Raw genomic sequence first — 24,608 nt, forward strand, 5'->3', positions numbered from 1 at the left:
CCACCTGCAAAAGAATGAGACTAGATTTTGTCTATGGCCACACACCAAAATTAGCTCAAAATGCATTAGGGACCTGAATATAAGACCTGAAACAATAAAACGCATAGAAGAAAACGTAAGAGCTAAACTCAAGGATCTTGGACTTAAAGATGATTTTATGAATTATACTTCAAAAGCAAGGGAAGCAAAAGCTAAAATATATGAATGGGAGTACCTCAAACTAAAAAGCTTCTGCTCAGCAAAAGAAATTGTCAACAAGGTAAAGAGACAACAATCCTGATGGGAAAATGTACTTGCAAGCAACGCCTCTGATAAGAGCCTAATATCCAAATTATACAAAGAACTCATACAACTTAATAATGACAAAAACAAAAAAAAAACCAAATGATCCAATCAAAGAATGAGCAGAGGACCTGAACAGACACTTCTCCCTAGGGCACATACAAATGGCCAACAAATATATGAAAAGATGCTCAACATTGCTAGCTATTAGGGAAATGTAAATCCAAACCACAATGAGATACCATCTCTCACCTGTTAGAATAGCTATAATCAACAGGACAAGTAATAACAAATGCTGGAGAGAATGCGGAGAAAAAGAACCCTCATACACTGCTGGTGGGACTGCAAATTGGTACAGTCACTATGGAAAACAATATGGAGGTTCCTGAAAAACCTAAGAATTGATCTACCATATGATCCAGCAATCCCTCTACTGGGTATTTACCCCAAAGTCTTGAAAACCCATATCCGAAAAGATATTTGCACACTGATGTTCATAGCAGCATTATTCACAGTGGCCAGGACATGGAAGCAACCAAAGTGTCCTTCAATAGATGATTGGCTAAAGAAGCAGTTGTACATATATACAATGGAATATTACTCAGCCATATGAAGGGATGAAATACTGCCATTTGTGACAACATGGACGGACCTCGAGATAATCATGCTAAGCAAAATTAGCCAGACAGAAAATGTTGAAAATCACATGATATAACTTATATATAGGATATAAACTTAAAAGCAACAAATGAGAAGGACAAACAGAGACTCATGAACATGGACTATAAACTAGTGGTTACCAGAGGGTATGGGGTGGGAGAGCAGGTGGGAGGTAGTGGGTTAAAGGGGGTCAAATATAGGGGGATAGAGGGAGGGTGAAGTGGGTAAAGGAGATCAAATATATGGTAGCTGAAGGAAACTGGACTTTGGATGTTAAACACACAATAGAATATACAGATGTCAAATTATAATGTACTCTTGAAAATTATATAATTGTATTAATGAATATTACCTCAATAAATTTAATTTTTAAAAAAAAATTATTAAAAAAAAATCATAGCTTAAGGAAGAGAGAAGAGTTTCAATCAACTTCCATCTGCCTCCAAAGCCCATTTTCCTATTATGTGACACTGATAGTTTTGATAGCCTTCTGGTAAGGGGATCCACCACCAACAAAATAGTATTATAATCATGAAAAACTGAGTAGGTTTATTATAAAAATAGAAAAATATGAAATATTTAAAACATACTGTTACAAATAATTGCTGAATTTAGCAGCTTAGAATAACCATAATTTTATGCTCATGGAATAAGCAGGTCAGGTATTTAGAAGGGGCGCAATGAGGAGAGCTTTTTCTGCTCCACAATGTCTAGCACCTCCCCTGGGAATACTTGAAGGTTGGAGTGACTTGCTGTCCAGTGGCTTAAATCATCCCAAATCTTGTTAATTCATTTCCTTGGTGCTTGGGATGGGATGATTCAAGGACTAGAAGCGCCAACCCAAGCGCCTATATGTGGCCTGTCCACATGACTAGCTTCCTCACTGTCCAGTGTCTTCAGAGTAGTCAAACTTCTTATATGGCGGCTTGGGTCCCCAAGAGTAAGTGTTCCAGCAAGCAAAGTGGAAATGGAAACCACCTTTTCTGATATAGCCACCTAATTCACACAGCATCACTCTAACACCCTGCTATGGGAGTAAAGTGAGCTTGCAAGATTCAACAAGAATCCTAAAATTTCTATGGAACCACAAAAGACCTCAAATAGCCAAAGCAACCTTGAGAAAAAGGGCAGAGGCGGAGACATCTCACATCCTGATTTCAAACTACATTACAAAGCTATAGTAATCAAACCGTATAACACTGGCATAAAAACAGACACATAGACCAATGGACAAAAATAGAGAGCCCAGAAATAAATCCATGCATATACAGTCAATTAATCTTTGACAAGGGCACCAAGAACACTGTAAGATAGTCTCTTCAATATATTACATTCAGAAAACTGGATATCTATATCCAAAAGAAAAAAACTGAACCCCTATTTTACACCCCTCACAAAAATTAACTTCAGATGGATTAAGGACTTAAATATAAGACCTGAAACCATAAAACTTCTAGAAGAAAATAGGGAAAAAGCTCCTTGACATTGGTCTTGGCAATGACTTTTTTGGAAATTACACCAAAAGCAGAGGCAATAAAAGTAAAAATAAATAAGTGGGACTACATCAAACTAAAAAGCTTCTGCAAAGCAAAGGAAACAATAGAGTGAAGAGGCAACCTAAGAAATGGGAGAAAATATTTGCAAACCATATATCTAATAAGTAGTTAACGTCCAAAAACATATAAGGAACTCATACGACTGAATGACAAAATAAAAAAATAATAATCTGATTAAAAATTGGGTAAAGGTGCTGAAATAGACATTTCTCAAAGAAGAAATACAAATAGTCAACAGGAACATGAAAAGATGCTTAACATCACTCATAATCAGAGAAATAAAATTAAAACCACAATGAGTTATCCCCTGACACCTACTAGGATGGCTATTATTAAAACAAAAACAAAACAAAAGATAACAAATGTTGGTGATAATGTAGAGAAATTAAAATCCTGGTACACTGTTGGTATTAATGCAAATTGGGCAGCTGCTATGAAAAACATTTGGGGTTTCCTCAAAAATTTACAGCAACTCCACTTCTGGGTATTTATCCAAAAGAAATGAAATCAGCATCTTGAAATGATATTTGCACTCCCATATTCATTGCAGCATTATTTGAATTAGAAAAATGTGGAAAAAACCTAAATGCTCATCAATGGAAGACTGGAATATACATATAATGAATATTATTCAGCCTTAAAAAAGAAAGAAATCCTGCCATATGCAACATAGATGAACCTTGAGGACTTTATGTGAAATAAGCCAGTCACATAAGGAAAAATACTGCATGATTCTACTTACATAAAGTATCTAAAACAGTCTAGCTCAAAAAAGAAAAGAATAGAATGGTGGTTACCAGGGACTGGGAGAGATTGGAGGTGCTATTCAATGGTTATAAAATTTCAGTTATACATGACTAAATTCCAGGTATCTATTGTACAACATGGTGCCTGTAGTTAACAATGCTGTATTGTACACTTAATATTTTGTTAAGAGGGTAGATATCAGGTTAAATATTATTATCACAACACTAAAAAAAAATTTAAAGAGTGACCTGGACTCTGTCCACTCTCAGCCTAGTCACAAACCTCTAATATTATTTCTAGTTTTAGGTGCCTGACATCACATAGACCATTATGCATAAGACATGTTTGAAATGACTACTAAAAAAAAGTGACTTATGAGGAGAAAACTAAAGGAAGCAAGTAAAAGGACTGAACATTTCTTGTCTATATTCTTGTTTTCATGCCATCCCTATGTACCAGGAATAAAGTCTCAAATATAAGTTTTATGTGTTGCGGAGGAAAAATATTTTTATTCTACCCTTCTAGGTTTTTCAGACTGGTCTAAGAATTAAATTGACATGAGATAGATCAATTGGAGAAACTCAAATTTAATTATATCTGTAGAGAGGTCTCATAGATATAGGACTCCAGAAGTGACCAAGGCACGCTCTTTATATACTATTTTTAAACAATTATTGGAGATAGGACAAAACAAAGAAGTTTGTGTTTGGGATAGTAAACTAGTGAAGAAGTAACAAATTTTGTTTATATAACTTTCTCAGCCTTGAATTTCCTAACTCTGGTGATAAGAATGTGTTATTTCATACTTACATAATAAGAGAGGATACTTTCACATGGGAGATTTATTTCCTGCTTTCATGGGGGAAAATGCGAAAGCCAGTTTCTTTCTCTCTTTTTCTTTTTCTTTCTTTCTTTTTTGTACAGGCTGTTTCTCAAATAACTTGAATTCAAAATAATCAATATGCCACTTTGGCATAGTTTGGGGGAAGCCTGACATGAGCCCCAACAAAAGCAATTTTTCTTGGTTTTCTTCTTGGCTGATGGAGTACCACAGTATAGTGGAAAGAGCTCTGTGCTTGCAATTCAAGTCATGGCTTTCCTTGGAAGCTATGTGGTCTTGGGAGAGTCACTTAATCTTTCTGAGCTTTGGTTTAATCACCTGTGAAATAAAGGGATTTGAGTGAAGATGATAATCAACGCCTGATTCTATTCTGAGTTTCTGATATCATGAGAATTAAAATTTCCAAGGTGTCTCAACATAATAAAGGCCATATATGACAAATCTACAGCTAATATCATACTCAATGGAAAAAGGCTAAAAGCATTTTCCTTAAGATCAGGTACAAGACAAGGATGCCCACTTTCACCACTCCTCTTCAACATTGTATTGGAAGTCTTAGCCAAAGCAATAAGATGATCAGGAGAAATAAAAGGCATCCAAATTGGAAAGGAAGAAGTAAATCTCTCGTTATTTGCCAATGGCATGATATTATATGTAGAGAACCCTAAAGATTCCATCAAAAAACTGGTAGAACTGATCAATGAATTCAATAAAGTAGCAGGTTACAAAATAAATATTCAGAAGTCAGTGGTATTTTTATACACCAATGATGAACTTTCAGAAAGAGAAATTAAGAAAATAATCCCATTGGCAATTGCATCGAAAACTATAAAATACTTAGGAATCAAACTATAAAATACTTAGGAACCAAGGAGGTGAAAGATCTGTGCTCAGAAAATTATGTCATTGAAAAAAGTAATTGAAAAAGACACAAATAAATGGAACCATATACCCAGTTCATGGATAGGAAGAATCAACATTGTTAAAATGGCCATACTACTCAAAGCAATCTATAGATTCAATGAAATCCCTATCAAAATACCAATGACAATTTTCAGAGAGCTAGAACAAATAATCCTAAAATTTATATGGAGCCATAAAAAACCTGAATAGCATGACAATCTTGACAAAGAAGAACAAAGTTGGAGGTATCACACTACCTGATATCAAACTATACTACAAGGCTACAGAAATCAAAACAGCATGGCACTGGCATAAAAACATATACGTTCATCAATGGAACAGAATAGAGAGCCCAGAAATGAATCCACGCATATATGCTCACTTAATATATGACAAAGGAAGTAAGAATATACAATGGGGAAAAGACAGTCTCTTCAATAAATGGTGTTGGGAAAATGAGGCAGATACATGCAAAAAAAAAAAAGAAGCTGGACCATCTTCTTACACCATATACAAGAATAGACTCAAAATGGATTAAAGACTTAAATGTAAGACACAAAACCATAAAACTTTTAGAAGTAAACATAGGCAGTAAACTCTCTGATATTATTAATAGGAATTTCTTTTCAGATATATCTCCTTGGGCATGGGAAACAAAAGAAAAAATAAACAAATGTGACTGCATCAAACTAAAAAAACGTTGTACAGCAGAGGAAACCAGCAACAAAACAAAAAGACAACCAACCAACTCTTGGGACAAGATATTTGCTAATGATACATCTGATAAGGGGTTAATATCCAAAATTTATAAAGAACTTATAAAACTCAACGACAACAACAAAAACAAAAACAAAATCCAATTTAAAAATGTGCAGAAGACCAGAACAGATACTTCTCCAAAGAGGAAATACAGATGGCTAACAGACATATGAAAAGATGCTCAAGGTCACTAATCATCAGAGAAATGCAAAATAAAACCACGATGAGATATCACCTCACACTTGTCAGAATGGCTATCATCAATAAATCAAAAAACAGCAAGTATTGGCAAGGATGCAGAGAAAAGGGAACCCTCATACATTGTTGATGGGATTGCAAATTCGTACAACCACTATGGAAAACAGTATGGAGGTTTCTCAAAAAATTAAAAATAGATTTACCTTTTGACCCAGCAATTGCACTTCTGGGTATTTATCCAAAGAAAACCAAAACAGTAATTCATTAAAATCTATGCACCCCAATATTCATGGCAGCACAATTTACAATAGCCAAGATATGGAAGCAACCTAAATGCCCATCAACAGACCATTGGATAAAGAAGTTGTGGTTCATGTCTGCGATGGAATATTACCCAGCCATTAAAAAAAAAATGAAATACTACCATTTGCAACCACATGGACGGACCTGGATGTTATTATGCTGAGTGAAATAAGTCAGAGAAAGATAAATACCATATGATTTCACTTATGTGTGATATCTAAGGAACAAAAGAACAAACTAATCAAAAATAGACTCACAAATATAGTGGACAATTTGGTGACAAACAGAAAGGAGGGGGGGTTGTGGGGATGGGAGAATGGGGTGAAGGGTTAAAGCAGTACAAATTAGTAGTTAATAGGGAGATGGGGAGCATGGCAGAGCGAATGCAGTTAGCATTGATATGATGGCTAAGTGGAGGGCCAGGGGAGGGAGGAAGCAATTGGGGGATCGTTTTATAAACAATATAGATGTCTAACCAATGTACTGTATACTTTAAATAAATTTATAAAAAGAAAAAAAAAGAAAAAATTCCAAGTTCTAGTCTTATCTATAGAAAGTCTCATACTGAAATGACTTGAGGGTACCTAAGGAATTTTAACCACAGGAATGCCTGAACTTCTACTATTAGTGATCTATTTCATTTGGTTTAGCATTGTCTCTTCCTGCTAGTCTTCCTTTTGAGAAGAGAAACATAAAGGCACTCTGTTGTAAATGAATAAACCAGGTCACTTTATCCTGGTTGGGAAAGGCAGGAATTTTGATGTCCATAGATTGGAAGTGGGAAGGAAAGGGTAAAACACATAGAAACTGGAAGGGTGTCAGAGACAGATTTCACATCCTTCCCAATTTTTCTGCAGCTTGGCTCTAAGCATTGTTATGACTCAACCTCTTTGTGCTTGGCAAGGCTCAAACAAGAATAGTTTCTTTTTGGTACCAAATCCGAACAGGGAGTCCCTGGCTGAATGTCAGATTCAGGTATTTCTGATAAATTTTGAATGGAGTTCTTTATTAGATCTTTTGATAAACAGAGTTTGTTTGAGTAAACCATGTACATTATTATAAAAATATTAATAGGCATATACTCCCACTCTGTTACTATAACCATGAGTATCAAGAATCTGGGTCACAATTCCCTGCCCAATCCTAAATGCCCACTTTCACCATCCTCTTCCAATCCTGTTATTTTCTTGGTTCCATGTTGGTCCTCAGTAGTTGCAGAGAATCCTTCATCTCTATTTATCATGTCTATCTCTTATCACCAGCACTTGATCTCTTCTATCCTGTGGCGGGGGGGGAGCACTCTTTTCCTATGCATTCTATCAATGTTGAGGTATTACTAGTAAAAAATAATTTCTGCTTTTAATGGTGAAAGACCTATTAATGTAGTTGTTGCTTTTCTTTTCTCTAATAATAACTATCATTTATTGAGCCTTGCTATGTCTCAGACACTTGTTATCAGTCCATTTCGTTCTCATACTTCTATACCTGTTTGATAGGTGGATTGTTCATATTGAGTATTTCTCCAAGATTTTCCAGCTAGGGTTGTCTCACTCAAGAATGGAGCTATAACCCCTGCACAAACCTTTCTTTTTTGCTTGATATTCATTTGCACATTCTTGGGACTAGCCAGGCTGCTGTGTGGTAGACAGATTTCCTCCCTTGGTGGCAAACAATGATTCATTCTCATGACTTAGAGGACAAAGACCTAGTTTGTGGGGGAATCATTCACAAGATTATCACCCCAGGAAATTCAAATATACCCTCTTTCTAGTTTCCTTTCTGTACCTTCATTTCAAATTATTCTTATAGTAGCTGCTAGCAGAATGAAAGGAATAATTACGTCTCCCGATTGGGGACTGAGGCTTAAAAATCTTTAACTCTTTTGCACACTAACTTGTAAGTTGTACCTGAATGTATCAAACTAACTATCTTTTTCAAAATCTATTTTTAGTTAACAATTTTAACTTAGTGAAGGCACTAAACCATTTACCTCCAACATAAAGATCAGGAGATGAATTTGTAATTTCTTTCCAAGATGTAATTTTAAAAAGGAACTTTGACCTGGAAATTTGAAGCCCTGGTTCCCAATTCTGGATTTGCCAGTCATTAGCCTATAATGTTAGGCAATTCCACTTAATCTTGCTGAATCTGTTTTTTCATCTATAGAATACAAATAATGACATTTTCCTTGTGTAATTCACAGAGATGATATGGTAGGAATCTCATTATTAGGAAGCGCTTTGTAAATGCCAAAGTGCTCTACAAGCATAAGTCATTAGGCCAGATGAAGTGAAATGCTCAAAAGGTCACCAGCAAGAAGGAGACTTTCAGCAGGGCTGTACCAAGGGATTCACCAAGGATTGACTCAGGGGGAAAACTTGTGAATCTCACAGTTGTTTTCCCTTTTCTTAGTCTTAAGGGTACACATTCAAACTGAGTCTCTAGCTGGATCCATGATGATCTTCAGCTCTCTGACTTCCAGGAAACCAGTGTTGGTTTTCATCAAAACTGAGTACCCCACAGCTGGAGAGGAGTGGCATGTTGATTAAGTGATCTCTTGACACCAGTGAAACTGGAAACCTGGGTAATGCTGGTTGGGTAAGCAGATTAATAAGTAGAGAACTAATTGTATGCCACCTTGGTTATAAGCAGAGATACTGCAATGGAATGAGAGACAGGAGAAAAGGTGGGATGTAGATCCTGTATGAAGTTATGGGCACCTCAACTCATGAAAGTCAATCCCAAATTAGAAAAGAAGTTGCCTTCTAGGTGGTCCAGACAGCACTCAGCACAATGTGTGCTCATGCAATACAGTGTGATGGTGATAGTGATTGTCCTGGGTCTCCTTCTAACCTCTTTGGCTATGCAGGCTTTCCAGAGATATAAGCGTCTGCAAGCATCCAGTCCCCAGAAAGAAGATTGAAGGAAAGGATATGGACGTTAATGGCAGGCCTGGGGCTCTGAACTTCTCCCCTCCCTCGCTCCCTCATCCCCAACCCCCATCCCCCGGCAGGCCTTCAGGCTCTGGAGACTGAAAGGGTTTCATTTCCGCCTGGCTGCAGGAACCACAAGTTCCAGACTAGGTCGGAATTGGAATAATCACAGTCAAAATACACCCAGATGCTCTCACACACCCAGACGCGCGCGCATCCCGGGGCCATGGGGCGCACGTGAGTCCACGCCCCGCGCACCCAGCCCTGCCTCTCACCAGAGCATTCTCGGCAGCTGCCACAGTAGCAGCCTCCTCCTCCTCCTTCCCCTCTTCTTTCTCCTACAGACGCCGCCGTCGCCGCTGCTCTGTCTCCTTTACCCTCTCGTCTTCCTTCATCCCCCAGTTCCTGCTCCTCCTCCCATCCCCGGCGCCTCCTGCCTGGCCGCGAAAGGCAGAACCCTCAGCAGCGGCTCCCCCTCGCTCTCGCCGCGAAGAGGCTGGAACAGGTCTGTATTGGGGAAGCTTTGTTGCAGGCTGTTGGAGCGCGAGTGGCTCCAAGAGCCGCTGGGAGGGCACGAGGCCGACGGGAGGGTAGATTATTTTTCAGTTTTTGGTCTTTTTCTATGAATAAATGGGGTGCGATGGAGAGAGAAGGCAGCTCGGTCCTTTTGCCAGTTCGCTGTCCCTCTCGCTTCATGGCGAGAGAATACCAAAGATGCCCAGACTCCTGCCCCCGCCCACCCCTAAAGCTCTTTTTCTTTGCACCCCCACTCCCCGCATCCACTTCCCAGAGCTGAGCTTTCTCTTCTACTGGGAGCTCATGATTGGGGCTGGGAGAGATGGATGGAATCGATCCAGCGGGGCACTTGGGTGCATGAGGCTTTGTTACATACAACAAAAACCAGTCCTCACCAGCTTCAGTTCGAGGCTAAGCTGAGGACTGCCGGTGGTATGGGGATGTGGGCCAGGCAGACTAGAGAAATGAGAGAATATGAGGGGGCACTCCCTGTGTGTGACAGGGCACACAGGAATGCAGTGGTGTGTGCCGCGGAGATGGTGCGGGTTTTGTGTGGGATTCAGTGAGTGTGAGTTGGAGTGGTGTGTGTGCGTGTGCGTCTGTGTGTGTGTGTGTGTGTGTGCGCGCGCGCGCGCGCGCGTGCGCGCGAGCGCGCGGACCATGGGGCTGGGCTACTCCTGGCATTGCATGTCCTTGGGTATCAACCCATGCCAAGCCAGATTGCAGTAATATGCACACGGATCAGGTCCACCCTGTTCTGCCCACATTGGAAGGGCCGCGATGGTTTCAAAGTAATGGAAATCCCCCCCAGCTGGGGCTGTTGCATAGGATATTACGTATGTGGAAATTTCTAGCGAGTTGACCAAGTCCTAATGGACACGGTTATTGTTCCCCCAAAGATGCTCAACTTTCTTAGTGGATTTCCCTCTCTCAGCCAATGAGGAGCCAAAGCTCTTACAGTGATCCCTGCAGTAACAATCCCCTCTTTAATTAGTGAATCCTTATTTCTTTCTTTACTGCAGTGATGTTAGTGATGGGCTAGGATGCAGCTGTATGTTTGGAGAAAAAGAAACATACTAAATGCTCCTCTGTATTAGTTGTGGATTTGGTTTAGAGTTTTTTTTTTTTTTCTTAAACCATAAGGTGTGAATTGGTATGGTCCTTTTAAAAAACTAAATCAGTAAAAATGAACAAAACTGCAAAACCTTCTCTTTGACACTTTTATTTGTGGTTTTAATAAAGCATTGCTTTTTCGGGGTCCTAAATATACAGTTAAGTATAGTGATCATTCAAACGACCGACATTTATTAAACACCTGCTATGTGCCCATAGTAATGTTAAGTATTGAAAGTATAGAAATGAATAAATGAATAAAACATCATCTTAGCTCTCAGGGAGTGCACAGTCTGGTTGGCAAGATAGAGTGTGTAAACAGATAATTATACTAGAGTATGTAAACAGATAATTACACTAGAGTATGACAAGGGACAGGCAGGGTTCTGTGAGAACACAGAGGAGAGATGCATGGCTGGGGATGGGGGGGGGGTACCATCGAGAAAGGCTTCACAGGGGAAGTGACATTTGAGTGAGTCTTGAGGAATTAATTCACCAGGTGGTTAAGTTGAAGGAACAACATGTCTAAAGGCAGAGGGGTCATAGTTAAATAAGACTGCAGGGAGTCCTCAGAATTATTACTGTCACATTCTCAACCAACTCAAAATGAATCTCCCTGGACTAGGATGGTGGTTAATGGTAAATCCAAAAAGAGCCGGTATTGAAGATTGATAAGGATCAGAATGCATCCCCATCTTAAGAAATGTATAGCTTATTTATTAATATTAGTGTGTTTTGCTTTAAGCAAAACACATATGGTATGTGTAAGTATGGATTTAAAAGGCAAATGAACTAGATGGACAGTATTCACAATGCAGAGTTTATTGCTTTACAAAAGGGTCCATAATCAGATCATCTTAAATAACAGTGCCCCCTGACATTTACCGTGAATATTTTTACCAAAAATCTATTTACACAGAATTTTTAGCTAGTGGATGGCATGCCAACGAAAGATATACTTGTATTACATTTATATTTTGCACAAAAAAATTACCATTTTAATGGAGGAATTTTCCCTCACAGTGTGGAAATTTAATAAATACTGTAAGAAAACATGAAAATAGCATTAAAATATTAAATCCATTGTTTGTGATCTTTCATATTTTGAATTGTGTGTAAAATACACATGAACCAGGACAGAGTCTTCAGAGACTTTTACATTTTAGGTACTTTTAGTAATGTCAGTGGTAATTAATAATAGCACAAGATTCCATGCTGTTTGTTAGTTTTGAAATGAATATATGATGACTAATATAATACTCATGCAATTAAGCCAGAACAGGGGCACATTCGGAGTCTCTTCTCTTTTTGTGTTGGTGCTGATTGCATGGGCTGATGAATGGCACTGGAAATGAACCCAAGAAATGGGTGATTTTTATTGGAAGTCCCTGGTGGGCACAAAATTATGCTAGTTGAGAGCATGTAAGCTCTGAGGGCTTGAACCAGCATCTTGAACATCTCCTCCCTTAAATTAAGACCAAAAATAGCCCTGGGTTCTATTTGAAAGTAATTCCAGCAGAAATAGTTGAGCTTGAATCAACTTCCTCCCTAGTCTGGCCAATGCCAGGCTGCAAAGGAAATGATGGCCTGGGGTCCTTTCGGCCCATCGAGGTCCTTTATTCTCTGGCTGTCAATACCACAAGGTATCAGGCAATATTTCTAAGAAGCATCTCCACAGCTTGGATGGAGTAAAATTGATCTGTCTGCTATACCAATACCCAGATCAGTTTAGTGGCCAGACCAGTGCTACACAATGTGTGTTCCAAAAAAGGCTAGTTTCACAAGTGTTAGTAGGTGTTACGTGTATGTGCGTTCACGCAAACACGCAGAGTTTTGTGGTCAAGTTTAATTTGGGAGATTCTTGCTTAAACAGAAGCAGGTTTATTTACTGCAGGGTTTTAGGGTAATGCATATTGTGACTCTCCAAGAGAATGGAATATACAGAATTTCCCAGATATATTTGCCCACAGTACTTGGTGTTCCATCAAGCATTTTGCTGGATTGGTGTTGAAATGAACGTTCTTTTGGCAATGCTGGGCAAGAGAATTTCTTGCTGAGTTCAGAGGCTGTCAGTACCTTGCTGGGCAAACTTGATGACTTGCTTCACCCCTCTAGGCTTGCCTTCACCCAGGTGTAAAATGAGGTTGATAATAATCTTTGCTCTCACTGACGGATGCTGTAATGACAACTAAAATAATATCTCTGCAAGTATTTTGAGCTTCTTAGAAGAAAGACTCTATATAAATTCAAAGTTATTATGAAATGGAAGTGAAGAATTAAGGCAATTATCCTAATAATTCAGGCCCAAATCCTGTTTTTCTCTGTGTTTTTGGGCAGATTGCCTCAGCTTTCTGCTCTACTTTGACTGGAATGACCTATCCTCATTCAGCCGTGGGTGACTCAGTTCTCTGGGCTTATTTCCTTTCACATCCTAAAAATTACAGTGTGGCCTTTAATTTCCTGTTTCAGAGGTATCATCAGTATAGCCTCAAGAAAAATCCCATCAATCTGAACACACCCTGCTGACCAGAGAACCCTGGAGGTGAATTAAGTTTAGTTGGAAAGTTGCTTTTATCCTTCAGATTCATTCTTTTGCAGAAGCAGTTCTAAAAGGCCATCTTGGAAGATAACTGCTACAGGGCTCATCTCCAGTGCCCTCAATGCCCAATCTGGGCTGGAACCCCATTTGCAGAAGAGGTATCTTGAGCACAGTTTTGGGGGTTCATTTTTCCAATAGGAAGGTGTGGCCACCTTTAAGGAAATTTAAAGGCACAAGAAACAGCACTCGTGTGACTATCGACCCTTCTTGATTCCCTTGACTCTTCATTAATTCCCTCAACCTCTTTTCCTTACAAGGTACCTTGAAAGAAGAATTGAGTTCTTGAGAATAATCATTGCAAATTGGGTTTGGGGTAGAGACTGATATTCAGGCATTAGAGTTACTAGTTTTACAGTGCTCTGTACATGGACCAGTCATTCTCTGCAAGAAAGCAGCAAGCTTCATTTTCAGTGGGAAGGATTTAGGTTAGCCACAGAGAAAACTGTGTGATACTAAAAGGTGAGAGTGAAGTCATTCTCTGTTCTGGAAAGTTTAGTGGAAATTCCTGTCTAGTAGGGGAGATTTATAGAATGGTGGAGATAAAAGTATCTTTCAAAGTTTGTCTGCTGAAAACCTTCTGTTTGGATGAGGAAAATGAGGACCAGAGAAGTGAAGTGAATTGCCTAAGGTCACACAGCTACCACATGACAGAACAGAAGTCATCCTAAAGGTTAGAACTAATATCTGCCATCTGCTAATGCTCTTTCTACTATAAATAGCTATCTTCTTGTGTAGTTCAGGGAGAGTGTGGATTGGCTCATTCACTGGGGCTTGGAGGTCATGTTTAGGCCTGAGTTATATGGGCTCTATGTGGCAGCTTTATCAGAGGGACAGGTTTCTAGTGGAGCCCTGGAAGGCCATACTTCCTCTCCCCACTCTCTCTCCATTCTTCTTGAGTATATAGTTGTCTGAATCACCAACCTAAGCAGCCAGATGAAAACCTTAGGACTGGGTGTTCTGCCTAGATACTCAGTGGGTGATTTGATTATCCCAGTCCCTCTACCTTGATGGTTATTAACATTTTATGGACCAAATACCTCCTTGAAAGTCCAAAAATAGCTATTGATCCACTTTCCAAAGAAGGACTCACATCCACTAACATGTGCATGTAATTTCAGGGACATCTAGGTCAACCGCTCCTGCTCTGCTGGCTCTTGGTATTGGTATACAGCCTCAGGTAACTTATAGATGCTCCCTAAATACTAAAGATTTCCAGAGCTGGGATTGTTAATCTTAACTTGGAGGGAATTAGAAATACTGAGATGAGACTTCTGCCAAATAGACTGGGAGAGGGTGAGTTAAGGTGGAATTTCTTTAGGATAAAAGAGTGGTATTGACTCCTGGATTTCAGGTGAAAACAAAAGGAATTGAAATGAGCTAGCATGGCAGGAAGAACAGTGGGAGATTTGGATGGATGGGAGAAGGAGGTCATTCTAGAAAGGGTGTCAATTATGCCATAATTATATGAAATGAAACTCTTCTAAAAGAATGTGACAATCTTTCACTTCTTTCCAGCGTTTCCCCCACCCCCTAGTTTAATTCTAAAAAGCAAAAGCTTATGACTTTGGGTATTAGAAATTGTCTTAGATACTGACACCATGTCCTTGAATAGGACATTTTTAGAGGCTGGGAATGGGAGCTGGGCATTGTGGGAGAATGATACAGATTGCCTTATTTCTTGTTTTAAAAAAGCATTTTTCTGATCGAAATAATATATCCTTATGCTTGTAAAAATAGAAATATGAAGTAGAACGTTCCTGGCTTCTCCATCACTGATCCCCCAATATGTTCACAATTTGGCATGTATCATTTTGTGCATGTTTTTATGAACATTCATGTATGTATTCATGTACATAGAATAATAAAAGGTGTGACCAATGCTTCACATACTGTTCTTCAACATTCTTTTCATTGAACTATATGTCAAGAGGTCTTTTCCTGCCAGCATACCTCTAGTTATTTCATTTGAGAAAAGTAGATGCATAGTACTCTTATACAATTGTGACATAACTTCTTTAATCCAACCTTTATTAATTTTTACATTATTTCTGATTTTTAAAATTATTAAATATTGGTGCAACATACCTTTTTTACATGGAGCTCTGCATACTATTACAAATGTTTTTGTAGTATAAATTCACAGTAGTGTAATTGCTGGTTTAGAGTTTGGTTTGCCCATCTTTGATTTTAGTAAAGCCTGCCAAATTGCCTTCCAGCAAGGCCACGGCTACATACATTCCCACCAACAGTGGCTGTTTCTCCATGCTTTTCCTCACCAATTTCAGATATTATTGATCTTTTAATCTTTGACAATGTGATAGGTGCAAAAAATCTTTTTACTTGCATTTTTTAGAATACTAGTAAGGCTGAAAATCTTTTTATATGTTTATTAGCTATCTGTAGTTCTGTGTTGCCATTTCATATCCTTTGCTTCTTTTTCTATTGAGTTCTTTCTTGTTTTGATAACTGAGATCTCTATATATTTTAGATAGTAACTATTTAACTTATCGATGTTGCAAACATATTAAGCAGTTTATTGTTTATCTTTTTAACTTTGATTTTAGTGTCTTGTACAGAAAAATTTTAAATTTTTTAAAATCATAATTGTCACTCTGTTCCTTTATGAGCACTCAAACAATGCCACAGTAAACATGCTTGGTTTATATCATATGCATTTGGCTAATTATTTCCTTAAGATAAATTCCCAGGACTGGATTTGTTCAGTTAATTTCTTTTTTAGATGTTGCCAAATTGTTCTCTACAGTTTTCTTTTTTACCAATTTACAATCTAACCACAGTATATAAAAGTACACTCTGCTCCTCCTCTCGATGTCTTCTGATAATTTAGGTTTTGCTTCTTAAATCAAGTGCCAGGCAGGAATTCATATTTGGCACCACAAAAGGTTTGAAACAGAAATCCCTAACTACTCATGAAATACATATAATGCATGTTTCACCTTCAATTATTTAAGCAAACATGCTTTTAAATTTATTTCCAACTAGAACTATGTTGAAAGCCTTTTCAACATCAAATTCCTCTAAATTCACTGTGAAATGAATGGCCATTTAGGATCATTTCCGCTGACAGTAGTAGCCATAGCAGTAGACAATAGCGAACTAACTTTAGAGATCTACCATGTAGGACACTTGGAGAAAAGCTACAGCTGTGTCTTCACTGACCTCTGAGGTCAGCTGGATTAGTTCCAGAATTTTCCAGAAGCTGAGTGCTGAGTAGTAGTCAGCTTCTATCCGACTTGGCTTCCTACAAAGAGGACAAGTTTGAGGCCTTCCCATGAGAAGTTATTCTAACCAAAATAAACAATGATGTCATCCTCTGTAAAGGGAATAGTGGCAAACAGGTACAGCTGTAGCATTCCACCTTACTTTGCCTGGGCTTCTTGTATCTCTTTTCTGCCAACATCTAGGTATGGTCAAGAGGAATTTGGTGTTTGCTTTAGGACAAGGGTAGGGTCTATAGATTAGGAGAAGATGGAAATCAGAGTGTTTGTTTGTGTGGCTGAAGAACTACTTTGTCTAGAGTCAGTAGCAACCTTAAAATCCCTTGGGGGTGGCAGAGCTGTGGAGGGAGCATGAAAGAGTGGCAACAGTTGTTACCTACTTTACAGATGGAGAAGACATATGTGGAAAGGAGACATACTTTGAGAGTTGACATTTCTGGAAAAGGGTTCTGACAAAGCCCCCAACCCCAACACTTGGTAGCTAAAAATTTGGTAACTTCTCTTCCCTAGGGATAAATACAGGTACCTTTAAAGTGCAGCTTCCTAATTTGATAAAGTTCTGAATGCCCTTTGTACTTACGCATTATTCACTTTACCTGGTGTGTTACATACACAGCCCACCCCTGGGATGCCTTTGAGCTGTCAGAAGATGGGTGGATTATTGTCCTCAAAGGAATAATTTGGATTATTTGAATAATTGACAATTATGATTTGATGTTTCTCACTTGTTCAAAATCCTGGTATTTGTCAAATAGCTTTAGAACCCTATCTAATATGTGCATTAGGTACACACACACACACACACACGCACACACACACACACACAAATTTATAATTCTTTTAAAGGTTTGAACTAGAGTGAGGAACTGATGGCCATATAATATAATTATTAATCTTCGATGCCTTGAAAAAAGGCTTTGGTTGTTAACCTAATGAATGTCCCATCTTAAAGCTAGGGTGTCTCTTCTTCAGTGCTGAATAATTTAAAACTGAATCATTATAGCCACAAATATGGTCTCTACACATAAATTATGTGATACAGTTCTCCTTATGTATGGTCATAAAGGGAAAGGTCATATTTTCTTTTTAAAACTATACTTGATGCTTTTGGTACAACTGGGGATTGTTATGTTTCATTTTCTACTGAATTAAGTAGAAAGGTAACATTACTTTTTAACTCTGATTAGAACCAGGAGGGACATCTGTCTCCATACCTAAACTGGAAAGAACAATTTCCTTAAAAGGCAAGGAGATTCAGTAGATGGAGCTTACAGTGCATTGAGAAGTAGAAGACCTGGATTCCAGTTCTTGCTTTGTTACTAATTAAGCTATGTGACGTTGAACAAGTGCTTAAATGTCTCTGAGCCCCAGAATCCTCACATATAGACTGAGGACACAGTTAGGAATAGATTATCTCTACTGTTACTTTCCATTTAAACAAAGCATACTTGTCTCCAAAGTCAAAGCTTGCTTCGTTACAGAATCACTCGTGTATACTTTAAAAAATATGTTTGAGTCTCCACTTCAACCAACTGAATCTGAGACTCCAAGAGTGGACCCTCAAAATACCTATCTGTTAACTAGCTTCTTAGATGATTCAGAGAAAGTCATAACCCCTCCCATGGTGACTTTTAGGAGACGAGATCCTCTGGGCTTTCTGGCTTGAGGAAATGAAACCATTTTCCAAAATGGTAAGGTCCAAGTTTCTCAGTAACTCTGGCTTGGAAACCTATGATAAGAGACTGCATTTGGGAAGCTAATTTTTTGACCTACTTCCCTGGGGCTGGTTTCTGTAGAGGTGAGTAGAGAGCAAAATGTTCTTTTAATAAGAGCAAGTCTGGATGAATAAACTGACCAGTTATTCAATAATGAGCATATTCCAGGCCCTTTGGCACACAGTCTTCAGTAGAAGTGTTTCTGAGAATGTACAAAGTAGTTTCTAGAACTTTCACCCTTTCGGCCCAAGCTCACCTTTGTATCTTGTTTGACATTTCTGTGCCTCCTTTGACTTTTTAAACTTTACACTGTTTTCTCTTCCCTTCATTAAACACAGTGTTTCAGTGTTTTTTCTTGTTGCATGGGGCTTCAACACCCCAGCAAAGTGAGTCTGTCTGTCTGGTCCTGGGGCCTGAATGGTTAAACAGAGTATTTTGTTGTTAAGAGTCCCCCACAGCGGTAAGGCTGTGTTATAACAAATGTGAATGTATGAAGCAACAGATTTTCCTGGATATGAAGAGTCTGAGCCCTGAAGAGTCTGAGTAACTTCAAACACCATGAAAGAAAGGGAGCTCCTTTTAATAGAAGAATAATATTGCCAGGACTATTATGTATCATTGTAGGGATGGGGCTAGGAGATTGGTTTTGATTCTTGGTAACTGATAACTAAGTAAACCTGTAACATTGGCATTGAGAAGTAAATTCCTGAGAACTCTGTCACTATTATTATTTTTGTAGAGCATAGGGATATGAAAAATAATTGTTATTTGTCTCTTTCCACTCCCATCAAGAAGCTGATGCCAAGGGTATAGACAACCAGAGGTCAAGGTCAGGAGTGACTTCCTGGATGTTTTTCTGCTAAAGGTGGACTGCATAGGGGGAGATAGCCAGGAAGAGGGCCCAGAATAGGATGAACAACAGTTGGCTTGGATTAGTTTCCAGCTCACCCAAGTTCTTGTCTGATTCTCATTATCAGGCTTGCAGCATGTAGCAAGGGATATTTGGCATTGAGCAGTACAGACTCATTGAACTAGGACTGATATGGCTCAAACTTCTGAACACAATGATAAATCCATGCACAGAGAGTGCCAGAATATACCCATGGGACCAAGTCCATCCTCAAACTCTAACCTAATACCCCATTTGAAGGAGTCCAACTTTTCACTTTGACTGTAGTACTTTGATCAATTTAAAACTGCTGCACAAAAATGTCTTTTCTCTTTCTTGACTCTTTCCTGGTTGTCTTTAGGTTTTACCTGTCAAAAGAGCTGTTTTGGAGAAAAAGAGAAGGTAGTATAAGGTTAAGGGACTAGGAGCTGGAATTATTTGCTGAAGTTCAAATCCTTGTTCTATCTCCTACTACCTAAGTGATCTCGGAAAGTTTCTTAACCATCTAACAGCCTTACCTCTGTAAAATGGAAAGAGTAATAATTGTACCTACTTAGTAGAGTTATGGTATGGAATCAAAGAGATAACACATGTCAAGGGTCTGCCCCATAGTTGGTGCTCAATAAATGGCAGCTATTTATTATTATTATTATTATTATTATTATTATTAATTATTCTGAGAGCATGAAGCTCTCTGGAGAGGTGTGAGTACCCAGGCATTTTGGACAAGTCACTTGGTTTCTCTAAACTTCGTTTCTTTACCTTCATAATGGGTCTACTAATAGTACCTACCTCTTAGGGTTTTTTGAGAAATAAACAAGATAATTCTTGCAAAATTCGCAGCACACTGCCCGATACATAAAAGTGCTCAAAAAGGTATTGTTATTATCAGTCAGTTGCCAACCTCAGTGATTCTGTAAACCCTTTTGTCTCTGACTTCTCAGTATCTAGGCCACCTTTGGGCCTTGCTCCCATCCCAGCAGAGGTTTCTGATGCCTGTGAGGTATACGTTGTTTGGGATGAGCAGAGGAAGTGGCCTTCTTGCATGGAGACCTCTTGAGACTGAGTGGTATATAATACATGTTAATGCTTAGCACACTGTCATATGGGCTGCTTCTAGATAGACGCTAACTCCTAAGCACAAAAATGGTTCACAAAGTAACAAAAATGGAGACAAAGCAGATGCCGCTTAGCAACTCTCACAAGGGCCTAGCCCTGAGGAGCACAAAGTTCTGTTAGTTGCCCCTCCCACACCTGTCCTGGCAGCCCCACCAGCTGTATATTCCCTCTGGCATTCCTCCAAGACAACAGGCTGGAGAGCCCTGCATCTCCTCCCCAAGTAATACATCAAGTAAGGTAACCAGATGCTACCATAGCGACAATTCCTACCTGATCAATAGAGCTGGGAATTGAGCCCTGGTGACAGGGCCTGCCTTGAGGGGGGCCACCTCCCAGAGCATCACCTGCCTCAGCCTGGTGACCAAGCAACCTGGCCGGCCCACTGCTGGTGGTTTACCTTTCTCTATGCATTGATCCCTACCTTTGGGGCCCCAGAGTGACCATTTCAGGCATATGCTGCTCTCATTGAATTTCCCAATGTGTCTTCCTTAGATCAACCCTCATTATTTCTTCCCTGAACTATTCAATATTAGTGTTGCTACTGCTGTTGATGTTATTAATAATGGTAATAATAGCTGATAGCTTACATTTGAGTGCTTATTATGTGCTAGGCACTAAGCTAAGCATTTACATGTATTATATCATTTAATAGTCACAACAACCCTGGAAGGTAGGCACTATTAGAATTCCCATTTTACAGAAGAGGAATAATAATAGTTAACATTTATTGAGTGCTTACCATATACTAGGCACTATGCTAAGTACCTTTTATGTATTTTCTCATTTAATTCTCATAATAACCTTATGAGGTAGGCACTATTATTATTACTAGAGATATTCGTTGGCCTGTAGTAGTAAGGGTCAGATGAGAACCTGGATACCTATGGAATATTTAGAAGGAGTTGCATGACTCAAGAGGACTTTCAATGTTCTTTAACAACCAGTCTTTCCTCACCACCATTTCTACTTTCTCATCAACTGCTTGGGTATAGTGGGCATTGCTCATTCTGAATCCTACTGAGGCCTTGGGCCTGGCTGGAGATGTGAAGGCCATGCCAACCCTAACTTCTTGCAGTAGAAGAGGAATGGTGCATCCTGCCCACCCTGGGTTGTTTTAAGGATAGCTGGAATCAGGCTAGGGTAAGGGCATGGTGGAAATTACCAAATAAAGGTCACACTTCTTTGCCTGGAGTTTTAGTCCTCCAGCTATACCTACCCTGATCCCAAGAACACATTTTGCACACAAATACTCATTTCCATGCCTTTGCTCATGGTGTTCTACTGGTTCTTCTCCAAAAGTCCTTCTCAGACCATCTCACTTCTTTATTATTCCATCCTTTCATCCCGAGGACACATATTGAACATCTATTATATACTAGATGCTATACTAGGCACTTAGAATATGATTATAAGCAAAGCAGACATAGGCCCTGCCCTGATGGAGCTCATGGTCTAGTGGAGGAGACAGACATTAAACAAATAAACCCAGACATATATAATTATAAGTTGTAATAAATGCTATGAAGGAAAAGAACAGGATGGTATGAGACACAATAATAAGGGAGACAATTTAGATAGGAGGGGAATCAAGAAAGGCCTTTTCGGGGAGGCAACATTTAAGCTGAGACGTGAAAGATGAATAAATATTAACGGAACATTCTATGAAGGGGGACAACTTGTGCAGACACCCTGAGGTGGTTGCTTGCCATATTCAAGCAACTGGAAGAGGCAGTGGACCAAAGAGAAGGTGGCTATCAATGAGGTTGGAAACCATGCAGGGCCTTGCATACCACAATAAAGAGTTCTCTATGCCGAGTACGTTGGGAAGTCACTGACATATTTAAGTGAGAGATGAAACTAATCTATATTTTTAAAATAACACTCTGCTCTACAAAATTTGACTGGAGAGTGGCAAGAAGAGAAATAGAGGCCAGATAGGAGGCCAGGACAATAGTCCAGGAAGAGGGATGCTGGTGGCCTGGACTAGGAGGTGACAGTGGCCATGGAGAGAAGCAAGCAGATTCAGGATACATTTTAGAGCTAGAGCCAAAAGGACTTGCTAATGGATTGGATATGGGGGATGAAGAGAGGGAGCAATCAAGACTTCCATGTGTCAGGTTTGAGCAAGGTGAATGGCGGTGCCACTGACAGACATGGGGGATAGGCTGAAGCTGATTCAGAGTTATCTCTTCTGTGTCACATTTGGTCTATAATGATCATTTAGCATATATCCTATACTACTTTGTTTTGATGATAGTTAACAGGAGTATTTGTTGTCTCCCTAGGTAGTTTTTAAACTCTTTGAAGACACTGACTATGTCTTACTCATGTCTGTATTCCCCAGAGCACCCAAGACATAATGTATTGAAGACTGACTGATCAATTAAGGGAATAACTCCTTTCTCTTTCAACTTCATTCTTCTCACTAAATGACCAGACATGACTCTGAATTAAGCTTTTTTTTTTTAATACTCTAAAAGAGATATGTGCTTTGATACAGACTTTAAACTGCATTCAATCATTAATCACCTTATGAACAATTGCTGCTGTGTCAGCATGATACACCAGGCACATCTAATTTTGGTCCTCAAACATCCTTCAACAATGCAGTAAAAGGTATGTGTTCACAGAAGAATGGCCTTGTGGGAGTGTGCAGGCTAGCTCAGAGTGAGCAGAGAGGATGATTAGAAGTGGCTTAAGGGCCTCAATTGTTCAGGCGGATGTGGGCCTTTGTGGCCATGGGCTTCATTCAGCATGTGGCATCTGAAAGCACATACCATGAATAACATGCTATAGAATCTTAGATTCAGTCACAAAATAGACCAAATATAGATGGATTGCCATGTGCAATCAAGACAAAACAAAAAAGTTTTTATGCCATTCTTACGGAAGTTCTACAGAGAGTTCTCTGATCTTGAGTTCTGAGGTAGGAGCCCACGAATCTGCATTTGTATAACCATCCCAAGAAATTTTCATGCCGGTGACTCATGGATCACACTTTAAGATGCCCTGGGTTCAAGGATCAGCCCTGGAACTAAAAGCAGGTACAACTAGCTCCTTGGGTACAACCCAGCCCATCCCTGCTCCCTCCTTAGAGGAAAGTTCAGTTATTCTCAGGAACCCCACAAACTTTACACACAGATGTAGACATGCATGGACAATCTCATGAGTCACTAAAAAAGAGATGTAACAGTCCTGACCACCAAAGTACGAAAGGGCTAGGAGGCCAGAATTGATAACATTTCGGCTGCTCCTGGGAACTGACAGGAACTACAGCTCCATTTTAGGGAAGGCTTCAAGGGGGTGCTGTGTGATGAGTTAGTCTGCAGAGATAGCACTCTGCCCAGTACCCAGAAAATTCTGAGGTTGCTTTTCAAAGAGGAGCTGAATTGGGCCTTGCCCTGTACTCTAGCACCCATCCAGGGGTCTTTGAATAGGATGAATGTATATTTAACATTTTGGTGGGATTAAGGGTACCTAGTAGTTCCCTGCCTCCAGGTTCATACTGTAAGGGACCTGATCCTGGTCTAGCCAGTCCAGCTCCCTACCTAACCATAACTTATGCTGCATCCACTCCCAATAGTCTGGACAGCATGGAAACCACCTTCCTCCAAGTGTCCAGGAGTTTAAGCAGCTCCAACAAAACTGCTCCCCACTTCCCCTGCCTTCTATCTCTCCTGGTGGAGACCTAAGACTGATCTGGTTATCAATTACAGAACACACAGCCTGTAGCAATGCTCACCTAGGGATCCACTTCACTTCGTATTTTCCAAGGCCACAGAAAGAAACCCACAGGCAATAATCACATACCCACCCTTTATCCCCTTGGATCTGGCTGTACCTTCTGAATTCCCCAAATCTGGAACTGGCTCTGGGTGGTGACTTGCACCTCCCTAGTTAGTTCCAGTTCTGGGAAAACTTCATCCTCGATGATTTTCTTCCAAAGGGGTTCTACTCAGAATTTTGAGGCCTCTTAATTCCTCTGAATGCCTTTTTCCACTCATGCCATCATTTGCCACCACCCCAAATGGAATATCTTTTCCTCTCCTGGAGTTTTCATTCTCATACATGTTTTATGCTTTCTCTTCATGCTCCATCCTCTCTCCCAGGCTTTTCATCTGTGCCTTTCGAGACCCATGTTGCACTTCAACAAACTCCCCTGGCCCTTGCCCTCTTGCGGTGTCACCTACCGAGCATGTCACAGCACTGGACATACATTAGCATCACCTGGAGAGT

At 39.6% G+C, this 24,608-nt stretch overlaps 1 protein-coding gene across 9 annotated transcripts in view; it reads left to right on the forward strand.

Moving 5' to 3' along the window:
• The first annotated feature begins 9,302 nt into the window (after positions 1-9,302).
• The window catches only part of PAK3 (p21 (RAC1) activated kinase 3), a 286,225-nt gene continuing 270,919 nt past the window's right edge, over positions 9,303-24,608 (forward strand). For 7 of the 9 annotated variants that reach the window (XR_002776059.1, XM_023520009.1, XM_023520013.1 and 4 more), the window contains exon 1: positions 9,390-9,687. The gene's annotated coding sequence lies outside the window, so the exon portion shown is untranslated. Of the gene's footprint in view, positions 9,688-24,608 lie in introns of all 9 variants that reach the window. The other 2 variants (XM_011374345.2, XM_023520012.1) reach the window with 2 other exon arrangements.

Source organism: Pteropus vampyrus, unplaced genomic scaffold (genome assembly GCF_000151845.1).
Source record: "Pteropus vampyrus isolate Shadow unplaced genomic scaffold, Pvam_2.0 Scaffold244, whole genome shotgun sequence".
In the NCBI taxonomy this organism is placed as follows: Eukaryota; Metazoa; Chordata; class Mammalia; order Chiroptera; family Pteropodidae; genus Pteropus; species Pteropus vampyrus.